This window comes from Thrips palmi, unplaced genomic scaffold, assembly GCF_012932325.1.
Source record: "Thrips palmi isolate BJ-2018 unplaced genomic scaffold, TpBJ-2018v1 HiC_scaffold_11, whole genome shotgun sequence".
Taxonomy (NCBI): domain Eukaryota; kingdom Metazoa; phylum Arthropoda; class Insecta; order Thysanoptera; family Thripidae; genus Thrips; species Thrips palmi.
The window spans coordinates 9,679,918-9,687,480 of NW_023144622.1; positions in this window are offsets into that span (position 1 = coordinate 9,679,918).

Genomic DNA, 7,563 nt, shown 5'->3' on the forward strand with positions numbered 1-7,563 from the left:
ATTTACATTCTTCACATTCATAATGTAATGTCATGCCAGTGGAGTGTGAAATTTTTGTGAGACACATCGCTCCTTTGGTCTTATTTTTGTAGGAATAAATAACAACAATATGAAATTGAAGCATGATTGTATTTTATGAGATAACCTTAACTACACACTGTTAAAAAAATTCTGAAAATTCAGACCGAAAGTGTCAGACTTGTCCGTCTGAATTTCGTTTTCAGACTAGAGTCCTAATATTTGGACCGCAGGTCTAAAAATACGGACCTTTGTAGTCTGAAAAAAAATTTCAGACGCGGCGGTCTGAAAATTCAGACTTAACAAGGTTTAATAATTTGCCCTGCGAGTCTGAAAGTAGAATTCAGCGTCCGGTCTTAATTTTCTGCCCGACTCGTCTGACTCCCGCCCCCTCTCTCTATACGCTGCTTTAATCGGACTGCCCCGAAGGTAGCACCTTGAGCCCCAGAGTAGCCCTTTTTATAGCGCTCTGGGAGCACCTTGACCAGCTAAGCTAGTAGGCCCGAAAGCGATCTAGTTTGTCTCGGACTTGTTCGGCTGAGTCCGTTCGGCACCGAGCAGGGCCGAGCACCGAGCCGAGCCCAGTGCAGCGGCCGCAGGACTGTCCCCGCCGCCGGTGCATTCTCGGAAAGTCCGGCGAGGCAGGGCCGGCTGGAGGCGCCCTCTGATTGGCTCGGCAAGGAGGGGAGCGCTAATCCGTCGGCAACTCGGAATGTTTTGGCCGACCCGGCGCCCTGCACGCAAAACGTCAGTCTCCAGCAGTCTTCCAAGGTGCACACATCGCCTGTATTTTGCGTCAGGTCCACTCGCTCGGCGCGCTGAAGTCATGTCGACGGAAAGAAGTGCATTTTAGTTCGAAGTGTTTTCTGCTGATGACCCTTCTTGACGCTGTGGTGACTCTGCGCTCGCTGTACGCATCTCCCGAAACTGAAGGGGCGGGCGGTGAGAGGGCGAGAGGTGTTCTAAATTATTCGCCTCTCCCCGTTCACACTCGTCCCCAAAGTGCCTTCATCGGATATTAGTTCAAACTTCTGGTTGGACGAATCTGATACGTTCACTTCGTGTGCACCGGTGCGTGTTGGATCGTGTGCTTGCCACAGTGAGTTAATTGTTACAACCAAGGTTTGAGTTGATTTTGCGATGATAAGCAAAGAAATTTATGGTTATGATGACTCAAGTGACCAAAGTGACTTTCTAAGTTTTTTTCTAAATATTTGTCCACATATCTCAATTCCTGGATAAAAGTTCCTTTCCATTGCATTAACTCATGCACTAAGAGTTGTACACCACCTTATTTTAGTTTCTGAGTTATGGATGTTTACGTTAACTTTTAGTCGTTTCTCTCAAATTTTCCTCACGACAAAGGATTAGCTACCCAGTCTTCATATTATTGTAATTGTATCTATTTTTGCAAAGGAAATAGATAGCTTTTTTAAAAAATATCTCCCTTAGTTTTCCTGAAACACCATAAACCAAAAATCTTTTAAATTTGAAGAAAAATAAAAGTGGGCCTGACAAGTTAGCTTTTTAAAAGCTAATACAGCCTCTTCTGGACTTGTATTTTCAAATTTGACAACGCTTTCTTTTTCATATGCAAAAATAGATATAATTGCCAGAATCTGAAGGCTGGGTAGCTAATCCTTTGTCGTGAGAAGAATTTGGAGGAAACGACTAAAAGTTTACGTAAACCTCCATAACTCAGAAACTAATTAGAGTTGGAGTCCCCAACTTTGAGAATAAATTTATCTAGTAGTGGTGGAATTTTGACCTCAAAATGAACTTCCTGTGACAAATATTTCTAGGACATGCAAGTTTCACTTGACAGTATCCTTAAGGTTACAAAATTGACTTTTACTAGCCACAGCAATTTTCATCCTTCTCAAAGCATTGGTTGGATCAACTTTCATATATTACCTTGCCCGCACTGCGCACAAAGAGGGAGGCGAGGGGTATGGGAGTGAACTGCTGAAAGCAAATTCAGACCAGGAAGCCCTTTTTTAAGAAATAAGACATCTCAATTTTAAGCTCACCAAATTCCTAAATTTCAGAGTCCAGCGGTCTTAATACCAATTCAGACTAGAGGTCTTAATCCATATTCAGACTTGTGGTCTGAATTCACAGGTCTGAATTTTCAGACCGCATGTTTCTGAAAAAGTTGGTCTGAAAATTAGGAGTGCCTTTTGCGAAATTTTCTTCAGTTCATTTAGTCTGAATTTTCAGAATTTTTTTTTAACAGTGCAAGAAACAAATCTATCAATCAAAAAATGGCTGTGTGCCCAAAAGAAATAAAGGAACCAAAAGTAGATACAGAACCAGTCCATTTCAAGTTGATTAAACAACGTAGAAAGAATGCAACCTAAACTAGAACAGAATTATCAATAGCACTGAGCACTGAAGTATTTAAACCTTGGTAGGCATACCTGAGGTGGCTCGTTACATACATGCATAACAACTCAAAAATATATACCAAAATTATTAATAATGGTTCATGCAGCAACATAGAATCTCTTACAACTAAGTCACAGCAGGTAAAGAACTGTGTATTTTAAAAAATCAACTTGCAGATATGTCAGAAACAAAATACTGCATTTTACTAAGATCACATAAAGGAACCCAAAACCCAATAACCATCCACTTAAAGTTACACAAAGCACTCAACTCAAAATAGAAACAATAACACTGCGATCCAAACAGAGAGGAACACAGTTTTAACTTAGTTTGTACAGAACAGCATAACCCCTTTTGGGAAAGTAAGGGTCACACAATAAAATAATGAGGACCTCGAAACAACAAAGTCACAGCACATAACATAATGTCATCATAAAATTATGAAACAAAGACCTGTACAGTAACGAATACAGTCCTAATTAATTCCTGAAGTCCTAAAAAGTTCATGTTACTCTACTCCTTTGTTTTTTTTGTTTGTTTTTTGGTTTGTCACTGCCAATTGAATATGACTTGATCAGTCCACAACAGGGCTTGCCCTATGGACTTTTATTTTGCTTGAAATAAATAAAATAAAATTAATGAAGACCCCAAACTCAGAAACAACACACCATTTCATGCTAACTTAAAAAATACCTTGCACAGCGCAATAAAATAAAAACAACCTGCATGCATTAAGAGAAACAAATTTATGAATAAGAACATCATTGAACTTGAGCAGTTAACTTAAACTTAACTTAACTTATAGAGACACAACCTCAAGTCACAGCACACACATTTAAAAACCTGTCACAGCAACGCTCCCATCACTAAAACTACTGGCAAAGCACACACAATTAAGCTGAAATTATGCCACTGGCTAGTACCCATACACTCCATCAAAAACAACTCAACAAATTGCTTGCACAGCACAAGTAGGAAAAATGTAACCCTCACTATGAGAAACAAATTCATAAAATCTATAAACATCACTCAACTGAAGAAGTTAACTTGAACTTAACTTAAGTTGAACAGCCTTACGTCACAGCGCCCACAATTGACAAGGAACCTTACCGTCACATAGCTAAACTCTAAAGAGATGTAATGATCCATCTCCACATAAAACTAGTTACATTGCTTGACCAAGTACTGCCAAACAAATTGAGAAATTGGTCCTATTGAGATCCTTAAAATACTGAATAGAAACAATGGAATGGAAACTGGAAAGCACAATAGAATGAGGAATGAAACACCTATACGCAGCAAAATAGAGCATCCATTTCAGCTTTGGCTGCTAAATTTGCTGAGTATAGCCTGCATACACTGCAGCTTCACCTCCTCCTGCTTCTCTCTCAAAGCCTTCCTCTTCTGAGCAGGAGTCTGCCTCCGCTCCTCTGCTTCAGCCCTTGGTGTTGTAGCAGTTTCTGCATTCCTTACAATGGTGTTGGATGCTCCCAGGCTCCTAGTCATCTTTGCCTTATTAGCCATCTCTCCACCTGTTGCTAATGTCATGGCGTCCCAGTAAATCCAATCTCTGCCCTCACCACCAGCACCAGACCCTTTCTGGTTGTCTGACTTCTCGTTGTACTGCATCTTTAAGCGCTGCCACTTGCCTCGGCATTGGGTCCACGTGTAGTCCTTAAATTCATTGAGTTCATTCTTGATCGACATCCAGATTTGTTGCGGCCTGTGTGCTTTTTCTAACTCCTCTCTTTTCTCCGCATAAGCGTTAATTAGCTTCACCACAGCAGCATGAGGCCACAGCTGTTCTGAAAATTAGTAATGCCAATTAATAGAGAGCTCTACAAATAAAGAAACACATGACATGAGACAAAAAAGTAATGTACACTTACTGTCAACAGTTTCATCTACATCATCCTGGTGGAATCTGGCCATGGCGTAATAGTGTGGCCATGTCTCCGTCCTCCTCTCGGACATGTTATCCCGTAGCTGCACATAATACTGCTTCAACCCTTTCAATTTTGCCCTCAATTCCTCTACAGTTACGAACTGCTGCTCCTGTGCCATAGCTTGCAGAATCTCCTTGTAAGGTGTCCTGCTTTTCCCATTGTTGGATAGAATAAGGAGGTGCCTCAGGAAGTGAGGCACCCACTGTTCCTCGCTCCTGCGACTGCTTCGTGGCTTATGGCTTGTCACTTGCCCACTGTGAAGGGAGATGCAGAATTTACTCCCATTGTGAGTTAAGCCACTAAGGCCTCTGGCTGCACTGGCCTCCTGAGGGGTCCGAAACTGAAAGGGAAACACATTGATTAAAATTTGATATGTAACACTAGCATTAGCACTATGTTTCATAAGGCAAGAACATCTTACCTGAACAACTGCACTGTTATCCTCATGATGAATCACCAAATTTGTAACTGGCATGCCAGCAATAGATGTCAGGTTTAACTGGTGCATCTTCAGGCTGAACCAATTCTCAAGATCATCCTGTCACATAAGATAATATTTTTTTTTAGACAAGTGAAGAAGAAAAATGCAAATTAGCAGCAGTGCAAGCAAGGCCTTCTACTTACTCTTTTCATGTTTGGAGGCAGTCCTCGCACGAGGACAGAGCATGTGTCCTCAACATGCACTGCCTCTGCCTCAGCAGTGAAATCTAGTGTGAAGCCCAATAGGACTGATCCTGACAGTTGCAGGGCCTTTCTGCCTTCATACGCATTCCTAAACTGGAAAAAGAGCACCAGGGTCACTTTCCTAATAGTTTAATTCAAAAATAAAGTAAATGAGAATGTCATGTAGACTTACTGTGACAACTGCCTTCCTCTCAGCAGCAGAAATCTCCACATTCGAAACAGGGACTCCTGGCATATTGGTAAACCCTTTCTTGTGCATCTGTAAATTAAGGAAGTTTTCCAGCACCTCCTGTAAAATAATACGAGGTATGAGTGGACTGATTTCAAATGTAAAATCATTACATAAGTACACAGTAAGAACTAATAACCTCTGAAATCAACGATGGCAGGTTTGTGATGTTGACCATCATGCCATCGACGATGATCGCCCTCTTCGGCATAGCATTTCCCACACTTGCACATTTAGCTGCTGCGAAAAGAAAGGTTTGAAAACAGGAGTGAGAATACTGAGGGTGATGTACAAGCACAATATAGGAAACACTTCTCACCCGTGAGTGGACTGGGTTCTGGAACGTTTGTGACATCCTTAAGCACATTCGTTGGGGTGGTTGATGGCAAGCGCACTATCACAACAAAAATTATATTATCGTCATTGGATAAATACTTCTTAAAACAGGACAAAATCAAGAAACCGTAAGCAATATTGAACAAAGAACCACAAATAAACTTACAAGAGACAGGGAGTTGAGGTTGGGGGTCCTTATTCAAAGCACCCACTTTCCTCAGATAACTGCATAATCCGTAGTGGGAACCAACTTTCCCTTTGATTTTGTCGTTTTCGAACTGGTTGAATATTCTAGTCATGAAGGGCACTCGCCGAGACTGATCTGCGAGCACAAATTGAACCATTGAACGGCGTTGGCGTTAGTGGCATTCCCCCTGTCCCCATCAAAAAAGACCTAGTACGCAACACTCACCTTTCTGGATGATATCCAACTGTTCTTTTTCTATACTCATTTTAAATTCCACGCCCTTGATTTTCAAAACGCAAGAAATAAGCACCATTTTCACTGAAGAAGTCACAATTTCTCTACCAAGCCTACCCGCCGATGGACTAGCTGCTGGCTTGGCTTGGCTGGAGCGATGAATAGATGAATAGCAAGCAAGCTGGAGCCTGCCTGCACAGGCGGCACCGAGTGTTCGCCAGATGTTGGCACAGGCTGATCCCGAGACGCGTTTCTCTTGCCCTGTCTCTCTCGCTCCTATGCCGTACGCCCCACGAGTGCGAGAGAGACGGCGACGAACGAAAACGGTACATGCAGGCGTGGGTGGGGTGGGGGTAGGAAGGCGCCAGAGTGTCGCGGAATGCGCGCTGCGGCGGCGGCGCGATGGCGGCAGCGGCGGCGCGGGAACTAGCAGACGACTAGCAGACGACAAGCAGACGACAGCAGACGGCGCATGAAGCGGCAACATGGCATGAGCCAGCGCCTTGTAACCCGAGCACCAACCGTCCACTGTCCACTGTCCACTACACGAAACTGGATGTAAGGCAAAGCTCGGGCTTGCGCATCTCTTACAGGAGGGTCGCTACTGTACGCCTGTCACTGAATGACAGCTTGCAGCTTTGAAACAACGAAGAATACTCGCCACAATTAATATCGTCATGCCCAAGTCCGGAGATATGAAGATGATCGTGCCAGGGGGAAAGGTTAGTTGCTCATTTCTATCCAGAACTGCAATTGGCAATAGGTTTTGAAGTGCCAGTTCCGTCGTCCTCGCGCTATTAGAGGTTATTGTTCCCTTTGTTTGTACTGTTATGATATTTCCCTATTTTTGTTTTACAAACTGGCTGAATTATTTCTTGACTCGTCACGTTGAATTAAAGTGAATTCTGGTGGCACTAGTCCTTTCAGTACAAGGTATGACAAGGAAGATGAAACTTTATGGTTTATCACTTTATGAGAAGAATTGACCTTCATTTTTGAAAAATGAGTGCTGTTCAGATGTTTGAGAGTTAGACCAGGAACTAATTTCACACTATCATCACGTTGAAACTTTTCAAGCCACTCAATTCCTGAACTGGTCAGGAGAAAAGTAGACCTTTAAAAGAGAAAACGAAAATAGTAGATAATATTGTCACTAAGGAGCTGCCCATAACCTCGAACTTTCTTAACTGTATTACCTCGCACAGCCTCGCCCCTAGATAAGGGTCCCAGCCGGTACGCCCAATCACCTGCAGCCAAATATTTCTGAGGTGAGCGTCCTTCGGGTAGTTAAACATTTAATAGGTTCTGCTTTAGCCTTTCGAGCCGTGACCGGCATTGCGGCAGCCCGATGCGGTACAGTTTGATGGCATACTGGAAACGAGCAGAGCTTCGTTAGTACAATTGTAATTCTCAGTGGCTCGAAGTAAGAACCACATATGGAAGACTGTGAACGCACCTGCTCGAGAACGATACAGAAGATGGCTCAAAGCGTCTTAAGCGTCCCTACGAACTGGCTTGAATGAAACTCCATTGACACAAGA